Source organism: Peromyscus eremicus, chromosome 2, assembly GCF_949786415.1.
Source record: "Peromyscus eremicus chromosome 2, PerEre_H2_v1, whole genome shotgun sequence".
NCBI lineage: Eukaryota > Metazoa > Chordata > Mammalia > Rodentia > Cricetidae > Peromyscus > Peromyscus eremicus.
The window spans coordinates 67,724,452-67,738,348 of NC_081417.1; the positions used below are offsets into that span (position 1 = coordinate 67,724,452).

The window sequence follows — 13,897 nt, forward strand, 5'->3', positions numbered from 1 at the left end:
TGGCCGTGGGTCCGTCTTCCCCACTCAGGGCGTGGCTGGGTTGTCTAAGACTTGGGAGTATGCATAATTGTGAAAAGTATAAGTATGAAATTTGGGAAATTATTGTGGAGCCATTTGCCAAGTTCCTGGACACTAGAGTAGCCTGTGAGCTTGTGAATATGGGGTGTTGATTTGTTCAAAGACTCCTGGATCTTAGGCCTGGGAAGGACTCTCAGAGGCTGGCATGCCCTTCCAAACTGTCACCCAGCCATTGCCAGAACATCTCCATGTTTGATTAAAGAAGATGATGAATGGAAATTGTCTGTCACTGGCAGGAAGATAAATGTCGTCCTTCTTCTATCTTCCCTGTGAATGACAGAAAGAGCACCACCTGAGCAGGCAACCCACTCCATCTTTGGGTGGCCTGTGCTGCAGTCGGGTGCAGGGCGACCTCTGTAGGTCATAGTTTTTATTCCACATTCCCCATCTGGGAACACAGGGTGTCATCTGTTGTCATTGCTTCCAACACATACCAACAACGCTAACTGCTTAGTGAGTACTACCTACTACTGTGCCAAGTACCAGCTTCAGTACTTCACAAACTGAACAAGACGGCTGGATGCACGAAAAGGCCAAAGGTCACTGAGTTGTGCATGGGAGGCCCCCAGAGGTCATTGCATCCTGGTCGCATGTTCCAGTGTGTTAAAGCAAGGTTCAGACACTGACCTACCAACCTAACCCTGTCATGGGTAGCTAGAGACAGAATCTCCTTAAAGGAGACATGCTCACAAGGATATCGGACAGCTCTGCTTCCCTGCACGTTCTAGTTCTTCATGGACACAGGCAAAGTTAGTAGCTTGCCCTCAGACACATCCAGAGACATGCTTTGAGAAGGCCAGTGGACAGGGAGAGACTTCTCTGGCCTCCCGGGGCTGCAGAAAAAAAAAAAAAACCAGAGGGCCTCTGATTAGGTTTTTAGAAACAAAGCCCGAGACAGGGATTTAGGTACTTGTGGTTTACTGAGGGAGAATGCTTCAAGAGAGAGCTGCAAGGAGAGAGGGAGGTGGAACAGAGACAAGGAGGGAGAGCAAGCAGATGTTTGCAGATGTGGGCTGCTGGATAAAACACAGGATGTCCGGATAAATTTGTATTGCAAATAGACAATAATTTAAAAATTTTTAATTGTGATCCAAGTATTGCCCAGGACATACTTCTACTAAAAACGTACATGCTGTTTATGTGAAAGGCAAATTTTACTGGGAATTTTGTAGTTTTAACTGCTGAATTCTGTGACCCATCCCAGGTTGGTCAGTTGGCCCTTTTTGCCAGAACTGAAGGTGATCTGGGAATGTGGGATTTCTAGTGGTAAAATGGAAATTTAAGCTGACATTGTACTGTATCTGGGGCAAGTCAGCCTTGGCTGGGGCTTGCGGGAGCATGGAGGTGGGATTGATGCCATAGGGGCTAAAGCTCCATGAAGTCGCTTTCTTAGGAGAGGAGTCTGGGGTTTGGGGCGGGAAGAGGCAGTGCTGGGCTCCTGAGAGCATGTCTCTAGAGGTCGTGGGTGGCTGTGAGTCATTAGAAGGCAAAGAGAGGACATTGCACTGGGAACGGGTGCATGGGTCCCTATCAGAGAGCAGCCCCCAGCATCTACAACACTGGTTATGTCCTTTCAGCCCAGAGACCCACTCCACTGGGGAAGCCAAGCCTCCTGTACCAGCAGCCCAGTGGGCAGCTCGGAATCATCTGCTGCACGGTGTCTGTGGTACAAGCCAGCAGGAGATGGCTAAGTGTTTACAAGGAGTGCGTAGAGCCAAGAGTGAGGCAGATTACTCTCCATTTGGGGGGAGAACTAGACTTGATTAAGCACAGGGAGTAGCATCTGAACCCGATCTCAAAAAGAGATGTGCAGGAGTGAGGGATGGATAGAAGTGGAAAATGTGTGCTCAAAGCCCCTAGTCCAAGGCCTGGAGACCCTCTCAAGTCCTCCAAGAAGCAGTTCCAAAGGACTTTAATTCCTCTCCATCAAACTGGTCCCTGAGCAGGGGACCCTGCCTGGTGGTAGACTCAGCTTCAGGGTGGGTTTTGTCTGCAGTTACAAAGCACTCGGTCCCTGCAAAGCGCTGATGATTTTCTTTCCGACAGAGGCCAATGCTTTGGAAACCTGCTGGCGGCTCCACTGACCTGGGGATGCCCGGGCACCTGGGGAACGTCCCAGCTCCCGGCCGGGGAGGCCTGCCACCGGGTCCTGGCCGTGATCCATGGGAAGACAAGCTTCCTTCTCACCTTTCCAGCATATCCTGAAACCAGAAGCCCCATGACACCAGCTCTTCTTTCAGGGCTCTGGGATTTCTGCTCTGGCTGAGGCAGGACACCCACACTGCTGAGAAGCCTGAGAAGCCACTGGGACAAAGGTACAGGGGGGTCAGCTGGGGAGAGTATGGGACTTATCCCAAATCAGTGTCCCCATTTCTGGGCTGAATACAGCTCGTCACTGCTAAGGGTGTCAGGGCTGTGACGTTTTAACTTCTTCCTTGCTGTGTAACTTTGAACAGGCCCCTCGGCTTTTTGAGTCCTCCTTCATTATCCATACTAATGACAGGAGCATCGGCATGAATGGCTCGCTGCCTTGTCGCCTTTGCCAGAGTATAAAGCAGGACACGGGCACATGGCTCAGAGAGTAAAGCGCTTGCATGCACCAGGGCCCAAGTTTCTGTCCCCAGCATCCACATAAAAAGCAGGGCTTGGTGGCAGACTTCTGTAACCCCAGTGTTGGGGGGCCACAGAGACAAGTGGGTCCCCGAGGGGTCCTGGCCAGCCAGTCTGGCAGAAGGGATGATCTCCAGGTTCAATAAGCACAGCTGTTTCAAGAAATAAAGGAAACGCTGTAGAGGAGGATGCCTGATGTCAACTTCTGGCCTTCACATGTACACATGTGGGTGAGTACACCCAAACACCCCTGCACACACTCACACGTATTTTCATTTCAATATTCCTGCAAGTCCTTAAGGGGGCAGGCAGGCAAGTAGTACTAGTATCTTTACATTATTTTCCTGTTGGAGAATTTCCTACATGCATATAATGCCTTTTGATGGAATCCACCCCCCAAGGCGCCCCCCGCCCCCCGCACTCCCTCCAACCCCCCTTATCTCCTTGTATCTCCATTTTAGGCAAGAAGAAATGAAATGAAATCTAAGCAGTGTGGCTTGTCCTAACGTTACAGCTGCTAGGTTCTGGACTCTAGGACACCAGCAGATATTATCTCTTATCAGTGTCTCCAGGAAATGTCTGAGCCTGCATCAGCAATTTTAAAGTCTTGATTTTGGGCATTCTGGGGGCATTTGGTTTCCACATGTTTTCTGGCACCTATGGAACCCAGCTGGGGGTGGGGTGGGGGGCAGGAAGCCCTAACCTTGGCCTTGAATTCTGTCTACACAACAGCCTGATACAGATACTCATCTCCATGCCCTTTGCTCTCAGAAATGTAATCTGCATATTTTACATTGAAGCCACAGACCAGATGGATTATTCTGGGGAGCAAGACTCAACCACGAGTGTTTTCTCTGGGACCCTAGGGCCTGCCAGGCGTCCTAAGTGTGCTTTTGGATTCTGCTGGGACTTTATCTCACATCCGTCACTGCTGACCACCTAGGGAAGTTGATCCCAAAGTGCTGCCAGGGTACTAAGGTGGAAAAAGTGGCCCGTGGTTGGGGACAGGGACAGGGACATGGAGGGGGCAGAACAAAGACAGTGTTCACTGGGATGGGTGGAAGGTGTGCAACGTGGGACCAGCATGCAGTTCGTACCCAGAGACTTCAGTCTCAGCATATCAGGCTAAGTGACTTAGGAAGAGTCACTGGGCCTCTGTATGGACTCAGTTGCCCACCTGTAACTTGGGTGCAGGCGGGACCACTACAGAGCACCATTGAAGGAGTTCAGGTGTCCACAGCGCCCTTCAGTGCTTGGCCACTGAAAGTGATCCATGTTGATTCCCCTCTTCTATAAGCGGCTCCTACAGCTAGAAAGCATGAAATGCTTCTTCCTCAAAACAAACAGAAGAACTCTGTCATTTAGGGAGATCTGATCAAGCGAGCTTTAAAAGGTGGCTGGCTGTATGAACGATGACCTAACTAGCTTATTATTTTTTCTGACCTTGTTAACTCTCTCTTCCCTGAACACACACACACACACACACACACACACACACACACACACACACAGATAGAGACACATATACACAGAGAGAACTGGAGCGGCATGGTACAAAAAGCTAGGCAGTGACAGGCGACAGCTTGGCGGACCCATCCGGGTTCAGCACAGAGACAGCAGGCCACCGTGAGCTCCTGCAGGCTGTAGCCTGGGCCCAGCCTCCAGCAGGCATTGACAGCAAACTACAGACCAACCGACCAAGAACTTGGCCATACTGGCCTTGTTTTCTGTGAGGACCATGACCTGGGTGTTCCCTGAAGGACTGTGGCAACACAGTCTGCCAAAGACTTCAGCGTGACTTCGCTTGGGGAAAAGAAAGGAAGGAAATTGGAGAACGGAAGGAAGAAGAAAGGAAAGGAAAGCAGTGGGGAGAAGGAGGGAAGAGAAGAGAGAAGGAGAGAGCCCCGGTACAAGTGTGAAATCGGAATAACAGACTGGGGCTGGTGAGACGCATGTGAACAGAGTCTGACGTGGGCAACCCTACAAATAGACCTTCTGTTAAAAATAGCCTTTGTCTAAATGTGGAAAGGGTGTAAATATAGTAGCGGTTTCGGCTTACTACGGAGCCGCCCCAGCTCCAAGTAACAGAGGCTTATTATAGGATGTGTGCGTCAGCAGCAAGGGGAGGGCCAGGGCAGGGAAGGGAGGGCAGGGAGTGAGGGGGCAGCGGGGCTGGCTGGGGTACAGTACCTGCAGCAAGCTTGGGTTAGCCAGCCAGCACTATGGCTCCGGTTCAGGGACTCCATGGGCTGATACTTCTGAAATGCTTGCTCAGAGGTCTGCGGGCCAGAAAACCAGCCCAATGGGGCAGGCAGGCAGGCAGGCAGGCAAACAGGCAGCAAGGAATGGCTAGGCTGAAAGACTGTGGTCAGGATGTCTTGGACATCCACCCTGCTTGCTCTCATGGCTGAGTCACCAGGCTGTGTCTACCAGACAGCAGGCTACTGCTCCTGGACACAGAAGGGAGCACGTTTTCCCAGGACACCCCCCACCCCCAACACCAGCCTTAGACAACAGCCTGTAGACCAGCCAGATTCTTCTGTCTTGAGTGCAGGAAGACAAAATGCCTAAAGCCTATGAAAAGTGCTCCTCCCATCGCCAAATGTGATTCAATTCTTGTTGAAAAGTTTGAGGTTTCAGCTAGGCATGGTGGTGCATGCCCACAATCTCAGCTCTTGGGTGGTGGAGGCAGGGGGATCTGGAGTTCAAGCTCTGTCTCGGCTATGTAGTGAGTTTGTGGCCACCCTGCCCTACGTGAGAGATCCTGCCTCAAACAAGACAGTGCCACTGAGAGTGCCATGGGTAAGGGAGCTTGCCATGCAAGCTTGGTGACCTGAGTTGGATTCCCAGAACCCATGTCAATATGGAAGGAGATAACCATGGCATATACCCTCCTATACACATCATGGGTGCGCGCGCGCGCGCGCGCAGCGCGCGCACGCGCGCGCGCACACACACACACACACACACACACACACACACACACACACTCGTTAAAGAAAATCAAAACAGAAACAAAAAGCTTGAGGTCCAGCATGCCAGTCTCCAGCCTCTGTGGGGCACGGTGCAAGCTCCTGACTTGGACCGCTAGAGTTTCTGAGCTAGGACCAGCCCAGTGGCTCAGTGGGTGAAGGTGCTTGTCACTAAATTCTGACAACTTGAGTTCAATCTCAAGGATCCAAGTGGGAGAAAAAGAGGTGACTTCTGAAAGTTGTCCTCTGACTTTTACATACACCATAGTATGCATGTTCACACACACACACACACACACACACACACACACACACACAAAACTTTAAAAAGGGTTAAATCCTTCAGTGAGGCTCCTTGCTCTCTCAAATCTCGACATATTCACTTAAGGGCAATTGCTGGTGTGGGAGCTGGCTGGACACTGCTCCTGGTTGCTCATCTCCTGTCTGGTCTCTGCAGATCCCTGTCATCAGTGGCTCTAATCCTTTATCTAATGCCACATCTTTGCCACAACCTTCACCTAGCATATGTTCATACACACATCACACATGTACACACATAGCCCAACACACATAACAACATACAAACCAACATTCTCCATTCCAGATTTGCCCCCCACCTTGACCTTGCTCCCATTGAGTCCCCTCATTTGCTCTTTTCTTTCCTGTGGCCTTGGAATCTAAGGCGAAACCTGCCTCTTTCAGCTGGCTTTGAGCTTTTCCCTAGACATGACTGAGTGCTGCCCCTCAAGCCAGCCTGGTAAGTCCAGCGATTTAGCTCTGGCCTGGGACTGAAGACCGGTTCCTTCATTATTTTCCATCTTCCCCTCACCCATTCTACTACAGCAGAGCTTTGGAGGTTAGCTCAGTGAACTCCACCTGCCACATAGGCCCCCGAGGATGTCCTAGAAAACACTGTCACCTCTCTACCTTAACAGCTCAAGATCTCCAGACACTTCTGATTACTAGGTCCCTTGGCGGCACATGATGGTTTTCTTCCCCAAAATTCTTAAAAAGAAAAAAAAAAAAAGCCTGAATGGCAGTCAGCACTGGCAGAGGATGGCCTCCTCATTGTGAAGTGAGGAAGGAGGCTGTAAAAGGAAATGGGAAGAGAGCAGATCTGCGATAGCCATGCTGGAGCGCATCCAGGTAAGTCTACCTGCCCTGGCCTGGAGCGGCCCTGTCCTGAGCTTGGCTGGTCTTGCTGGCTGGCAACATTCACCACAGCGAAAGGAAGGCCCGAAAAGCAGGCTTCAGGGCAGATGGTATCTTCTGTCTAGAGAAACGGAGCACAGTGGGAGAGGGGGGTTTAGATGCCTAGAGCACAGCTCCCATCTCTGTTCTGCGCCCTGTTCGTGGGATAAACTTGAGTCACTCTCGTCTCTTAGAAACTGGGCACTTCTGATCATTCTGACCGGAGCCCACATCAAATGCAGTCACTTATGGGCATTTTAGGTAACGTACCTGTGCTTGACAAATGTGAACTGAAAGATTCTAAGACTACGCCTTCAGACTAGTTTTTCAGGCTTCCAGGAAACAAGCAGAGAAAAGTGATTTGCAAAACTCAAATCTCAAGGGGAGATTAAACACACACACACACACACACACACACACACACACACACACACACACACACGAGAGAGAGAGAGAGAGAGAGAGAGAGAGAGAGAGAGAGAGAGAGAGAGAGAGAGAGAGAGAACCCAAAAAGCAAAACAAAACAAAACCACCACCACCCCCAACCAGGACACAGCAATTTCTATGAAGTAAATTCAGGGAAGGGCCAAATTGTCACTAGCGTGTACTAGAAGAATCAAAGTGACCCTGAAGCTGTGCCACTGTGTGTTATGTAGAAATGCTTACATCTAGGACACAGTACAGTTTTCTAGATGCTGTATACCATGAGGTTTCTGTTTGAGAAGGTGGAGACTTCTGAGGGCTACGCCCTCCGCCGGTCACTAATCGACAGTGAACTCACACTTTTTGGTGTATGTTCCCATCCCCATTGCAGTCTTGTGTGGCCATGTACATGTATGTGGTTTTGTGTGGTGAATGGTCAGATGAATAAGGTAGGGCTCAGGTTTTGAAGTGAAAGACTTCTAGTTCAAAGCACGGCTTTGCTTGTGTTGTCTGAGTGGCATGCTGGGAAAAAAAAACTGAGTTGTAAGGAGGAGGATGCCTCCATAGTCACTACCCAACCTACCTACTTATCTATGTCAAAGATAGCCATGGACATCAGGATACTCTGTGTAAAATGCTTCACATAGTGGCAATACTATCTCTATATAACATCACAACATGCACACACACAAATAGAAATGCTGTCCTCTTATAGGGATATGTCATGCATATCTCACAGACAGATGAACACACTTGTCCACACATCCAAATGCAGGTCACACTCACACGTGCATCTTTGCTCTATAATCTCATTGAGCTAGGGGAAATCTTGTTTGGCCGAGTTGGAGTTTTGTGCTCTTGCTGACTCTGAGTTCTATCATGTCCCTAGCTGTGGAATTGTGGGTATGTGCTACAGGCTTCTGAGTGGCAACATGGGCTTGTGGCCACATCCCTGAAGTGGCTGTCCATGGAGAAGATGTCAGGATGAAATAGGCCAAGTGGCCAGGAGAAGATGCCTTGGAGATGGGGACCTCCAATGACTGAGAGCCCCCTAGGTTTGCACCCACAGTTGAGGGAAGGTCACATGTCTACTGGCTGTTTCCAGCCAATCAGTGACTGAGTGTGGCAGGGGTACAAAAGGCAAGCTTACATCCAAGAGACAGAGACTGTGTCTACCAGGCTGTGACGGTCCAGCAACATTGAAAGCCTCTCTGAACCTTTCCAGCCTACAGAGCCCACTTTCCTTCCCTCCCGCCCCAGGTCAGACTGGGGTCTTGTTGCCACGTGTCTCTTGTCCTTTCCTGGCCCCTCTCAGGTCTCTCTTCACACTGGGACAGGACTTTCCCAATGGGACATCTTGGAAAGTTTAATGCTGGGTTTCAGTCTCTTTTAATGTCACAAGGCAGCATAAGTTCCAGTTCCCGGAAGTATATATACCAGATGAAGTCTCCTGAGCACAAAGGAGAGAGGGACAAAGAAGGGGAGCCCTGGTGTACCCCTGACCATGTGTGTTGTACTGTTGGAAAGTTCTCAACCACAGTGGCGGCAGGTCCAGGGCATTCTGGAAAGGTTGGAGGTTCAGGCCTGACAAGCTCCGTGAACAACCCAAGGTCATGGGATTTGAAAGAGCCTGGTTAGGAAATTAGGCCTCCTGATACTCCGATTGTCACATTCTCTCTCTCTTTGTCTCTGTGTCTGTCTGTCTGTCTGTCTCTCTCCCCATGTCTATCTCGCTCTGTGTCTGTATGTCTGTCTCTCTGTCTGCTTGTGTGTCCACCGAATATCTTCTTGATACCTCTCACATGTATCTTCTGTCCATAAGGTTCCCAAGGACAAGCTGGTGCCACTCATCAGTCTGTTTCATAGAAGCTGAGACTAGAGCTAAGTCAGCTGCCAAAAGTCTGGGCAAGACCCAACCTGAGCCTCTGCAAAAAATATCCAAGTTGCTTGCTGCTGGGGTCCAGAAGGCACAATTCTGTTCTCTTTCTGGGAACACAAGCCTCGGAGCAGTGAAGGGTCCGACTATGCGCAGCATCCAGGGGATGGAGCCCAGTGTGAGGCTGGGGACAAGCCACGCTCACCCATACTCAAAACCCAACACCAGCCTCCTTCCCTCTCGCTTGGAAGTGCTCTAGAGTTTCTGTGCTCACAATGCATCTCTTTGGAAGGCTGCCCTCCAAGGGTTGCCATGGTGACTATTTTGGTACTGCATGCTAGAAAAAGCTGAGGCACCTGCTGGTCACACCACCAAAACTTGTCTCTGAAAAATCAGCAGATGGCATTTGTCAGAAATTCCTACTTCTTGATTAATTTGGGAAAAAGAAGACTGTGTGGCAGTGCCAATATCCTTTAACCTGGACGGTCCACGTTGGGGTTGGGGAGAAGAGAGGGTGTAGCTGTGCAGAGACCCCATTCCTCTGACATGCTGGGTCACTTAGGTTTCCCACAGAGCTAAAAAAGTTTGGAGATTTGGGGTCTAGTAAATGAAAAAAAGAGGAAGACCATGGATTTGCTCTCATGTTAAAGGGGGTTAAATTTCAGGTTCTGCTCTGGAAAGGCTACTTCTAGTAAATTCTATTGCAGCCTGAACTAACCTAGAACTCACTATGTAGCCCCGACGGGCCTCAAACTCTTGCAAAACCACTTGCTTGAGCCTCCCAAGTGCTGGGATCGAAGGCGTGGGCACCGGGACTGATTCCCATGAGTTCTTACAGAGGCCTCAAACTGGATTTAGGTTTTTAAATTAGATGTGTGGCAAGCATGGGTTTTATTTAAATCTTACTTCTGCCACCTTCTAATTGTGTGACTAGCAATTTTCCCATCTCACCTGAACCCCAGTTTCCTCATGTGTAAGGCAGGAACGATAATCTTTAATCTCACGAGAATTCACGAGAATCCCACTAGACCTCGGCTTACGCGTGGGAGGATTGGACTCTGTCTGAGTTTTTGCATATAGCTTTGGAGTTGGGCTTATGAAAACAAACAACTTTGCTGTCAGCCTAGGCAGTGATGTTATGATTGGCACTCCCGGGTGCCCACTGTGCAGGGTGCCTCTGTGTTAACTGTCATCTTTTCAGGAGCTTACCCCCACCTCCCACGTGTGGCTGTCACCTGTGGCTGTCAGTCGGGCACCTCGTCACAGTTTCAGCTCCTGTTGGTTCCCAGCCTTTCCTAGGATCCTCTGACTCTGGGTGTGGGCTGGTTCCTGAGGCATGCATCCAGAACTGCCGTGAGACAGGCACCACGAGGCTTCTCAGACTTGTATGGTCTCCGCTCTCCCCAGTCGGTTCTCTATGGAGAATGAGGCTCAAACGCTCCACCAGAAATGTGTCCCTATCATGAGAGTGGTTAGGTTGTAGCATGAATCCTGATTGGTCTTCATAATAAAAGCCCAAAGCTGGCAAAGCATGGGCCACTGTTTTCCTCTTTGTGACTGGGTCAGGCATTGCTAATCAATGTCAGCACCCTTCTTACTGGGCTGGAGGGCTTAAGAACTTTCTAGAAGACAGTGTCCAAGGCAGCTGATATACAGGAAAAAAAATAAAAAATAGAAGTCAAAAGCAAACTCTCCTGCAGCGTTGCCTTAAACTGGCTGTACGATCTTGGGTGAATCAATCCTATCCCTCTCAGGGTTTCAGTGTCCATACTTGAAATGTGCTGAATTACTTCCTCCTAGCATTTCTTTCTTAAATAATAAAAATGTAAGATAATAAGATCAAAGAGAAACTGACACACTGGAATTGGACAAAACAACCAGAAGGATAAGAGCCCAAGAGACAGAGACCACTTGTCTCCACACTCAGGAGCTCCACAAAACCGCCAAACTGGAAGCAGTAATACACGCAGAGAGGGCCTGGTGCAGACCTGTGCAGGCTGGTGCATGCTCTTCTGTCTCTGTGAGTACATAGGAGCTTTGTTCATGTTGATTTAGAGGGTCTTGTTTCCTTGGTGTCCTCCATCCCTATCTGCTTCCTTTTCTGCAGTGTTTCCTGAGCCCTGAGGGGAGCAAATTAATGGAGACATCCCATTCAGGGCTGAGTGTTCCAAGGTCTCTCACTCTCTGTGTAATATCTGGCTGAGGGTCTCTGTATTTGTTCCCATCTGCTGCAGGAGGAAGCTTCTCTGATGATGGCTGAGCAAGGAACCCGTCTGCTTCCCTGGCCAGAGTCTACTTCCGCCTAGTTTTAAGTCTCCACAATTTTACCAACCAGCCCACCACCCCCACCACATACACACATTCTCTCCCATCAGGTGGGCTCCCAACATCGAATGCAAGCTCTGATCTGTTCCCTTCCTGGGACTTGTCCAAGTGATCAGATTTTATCAAACATCCTGGGATGGCCGAGGGCCAAGTTAAACATGCTCAGATGGTCGGAATTACCAAATTATAGCATTTTTGTGCAGAAAGTCACCTCATAGCACACTGAGCTGAAGCTTCCACAAGAAAGATGGCGAAACCAGACCAAGAGAGGTTCAGGGTCTTCCTTGAGGTCATGTAGCGAGTTGTGAGTTTGTCTCGTGCCTCTTCAGGGACCCAGAAGGTCTGAGGTCAGATGCTGCTGAACTTGAGAAGGGCCAAGAAGACCTTCTCAAAAGGCAAGCCAGAGAAGATGCTGAGCATGCTACCTCTCCTGGAGCCTGACAGCAGGGGTCCACTGTGGGCACCACTTTACGCTGTTGTGGAGGGTAGTCAAGGAAGGCCTATGGAGGTCCAACACTGAACTCAGTCTGCTACATGACCTGAGTTGATCTTGGATTCTCTCTGGGCTTCATTGTCACCTGTAAGAAGAGGATTTATGTGGACACTGGCTCGCACTGACCCTCAATCCTGACTAAGAAACAGGAAGCACCAGCAGCAGCGGCCGTCACCACCCTGGAGATTGCCATTTCACTGGTCTGTGTCATCATCAGCATCTGTGTGCATGCAAAAAGGTTCACAAATGACTTGAATCCATAGCCAGGGCCAGTGAGTGGGCCAGTGGTGCGATGGTTAATCTCAATTGTCAACTCAATGGAATCTAGTCACCTAGGAGACAAATCTCTGGACATGCCTTCACTTAGAATTTTCTAAATGAAGTTGATGGAGGCAGAGAGGCCCACCCTAAATATGGTCAGTATCATTCCATGGGCTGAAGTTCAGACTGTGTGAAAAGGAGCAACTTGATGAGCATCGGCCTGCATCTCTCTGCTTCCTGGCTGTGGATGTGATGTGAACATCCGCCTTAAGCTCCTGCTGGCGTTCCTTCCTTGTCGTGAGGGACAGCGTTCCCTCGAGCTATAAGCCACAACAAGCCTTCTTCCCTTAAAGTGCTTCTCTTCAGGTGTGGTCACAACAAGGAGGAAAGTAATCAACACAAACAGCCTTCCCTTGGAATGCAGGCCACGTCCTAATCCTAGAACCTGTGACTAGTCCTCTACTTGGAAAAAAAGAGCTTTCACAAGTCTTTAGTGAAGTATCTTGCAAGGAAGAAAGCACCCTGCACTGTTTGATGGCCTCTTCATTCAGGTGTGTGTGTGTGTGTGTGTGTGTGTGTGTGTGTGTGTGTGTGTGTGTTGGTGGTGGTGGGGGGGGAAGGAGGGGGTGGGCTCAACTGAGAGCAGGAGGTGGGTTGATGGTGGAACCAGAGTGTGGTGGTATTGTGTTCCCCAAAATATTGTGCACCCTAATAAACTTATCTTGGGTCAGAGACAGAACAGCCACTAGACAGACATAGAGGCCAGAAAATGGTGGCACTCACGCCTTTAATCCTAGCATTCCAGAGACAGAAATCCCTCGATCTCTGTGAGTTCAAGGCCACATTGGAAACAGCCAGGCATGGTGACTCACGCCTTTAATCTCAGAAAGCGAGCCTTTAATCCCAGGGAGTGATGATAGAAAGCAGAAAGGTACATAAGGCGTGAAGACCAGGAACTAGAAGCATTTGGCCTGGTTAGGCGTTTGGCTGGTTAAACTTTCAGGCTTCTAGCAGCATAGTTCAGCTGAGAGCCATTCGGATATGAGGACTCAGAGGCTTCCAGTCTGAGGAAACAAGATCAGCTGAGAAGTTGGCCAGGTGAGGTTAGCTGTGGCTTGTTCTGTCTCTCTGACCATCCAGCATTTCACCCCAATAACTGGCCCCGGGTTTGATTTTATTAATAAGACTCTCTAAGATTCCCGCTACACCAGAGACGTGGAGTGACATGGCCACATGCTTGAGAATATCGTCACAGCCATGAAGACTCACAGACTGTCTTCTGCAGGCCCAAGAGGTGGCACAGCACAGCACTGCTGATGTCATGGTTGGGGACATCTGTCTTCTAGAAGTGGGATAAGACAAATGTCTGTTGTTCCTGGCCCCTCAGTCACATGACCCGAGCTTTTCACCAACCAAATGCATCTATGGGTGAGTTTAATTTAGAAGTGGGTGAAGAATCCCTAAATCTCTCTGCATTCCCAGGGTTGGTGGAGGTCTGTAGTTTGGTGTTTGGAGCTCAGTGTGGCTGTTCTGGGCCTAAATATATTGACTTTGGGGGTGGAGTCTTAGAAGGTCTTTGTTCTTAGCTGGTTACTTTAAAAAATTATTTAAAATTTTTATTTTTTTTAACCACAACACTAAATTTTTTATTTTAGTATATAAAAATAG

The 13,897-nt window shown here is 49.4% G+C and overlaps 1 long non-coding RNA gene across 1 annotated transcript; it reads right to left on the reverse strand.

Annotated features, from left to right (window-relative positions):
- Window positions 1-1,695: 1,695 nt before the first annotated feature.
- Window positions 1,696-9,400, reverse strand: LOC131904693 (uncharacterized). The gene is made up of 3 exons (XR_009377798.1): window positions 9,070-9,400; window positions 3,866-4,021; window positions 1,696-2,382 (listed from the first exon to the last, which is right to left on the reverse strand). It is a non-coding gene; the product is annotated as an uncharacterized LOC131904693 (long non-coding RNA).
- Between the last annotated feature and the right edge of the window lie 4,497 nt (window positions 9,401-13,897).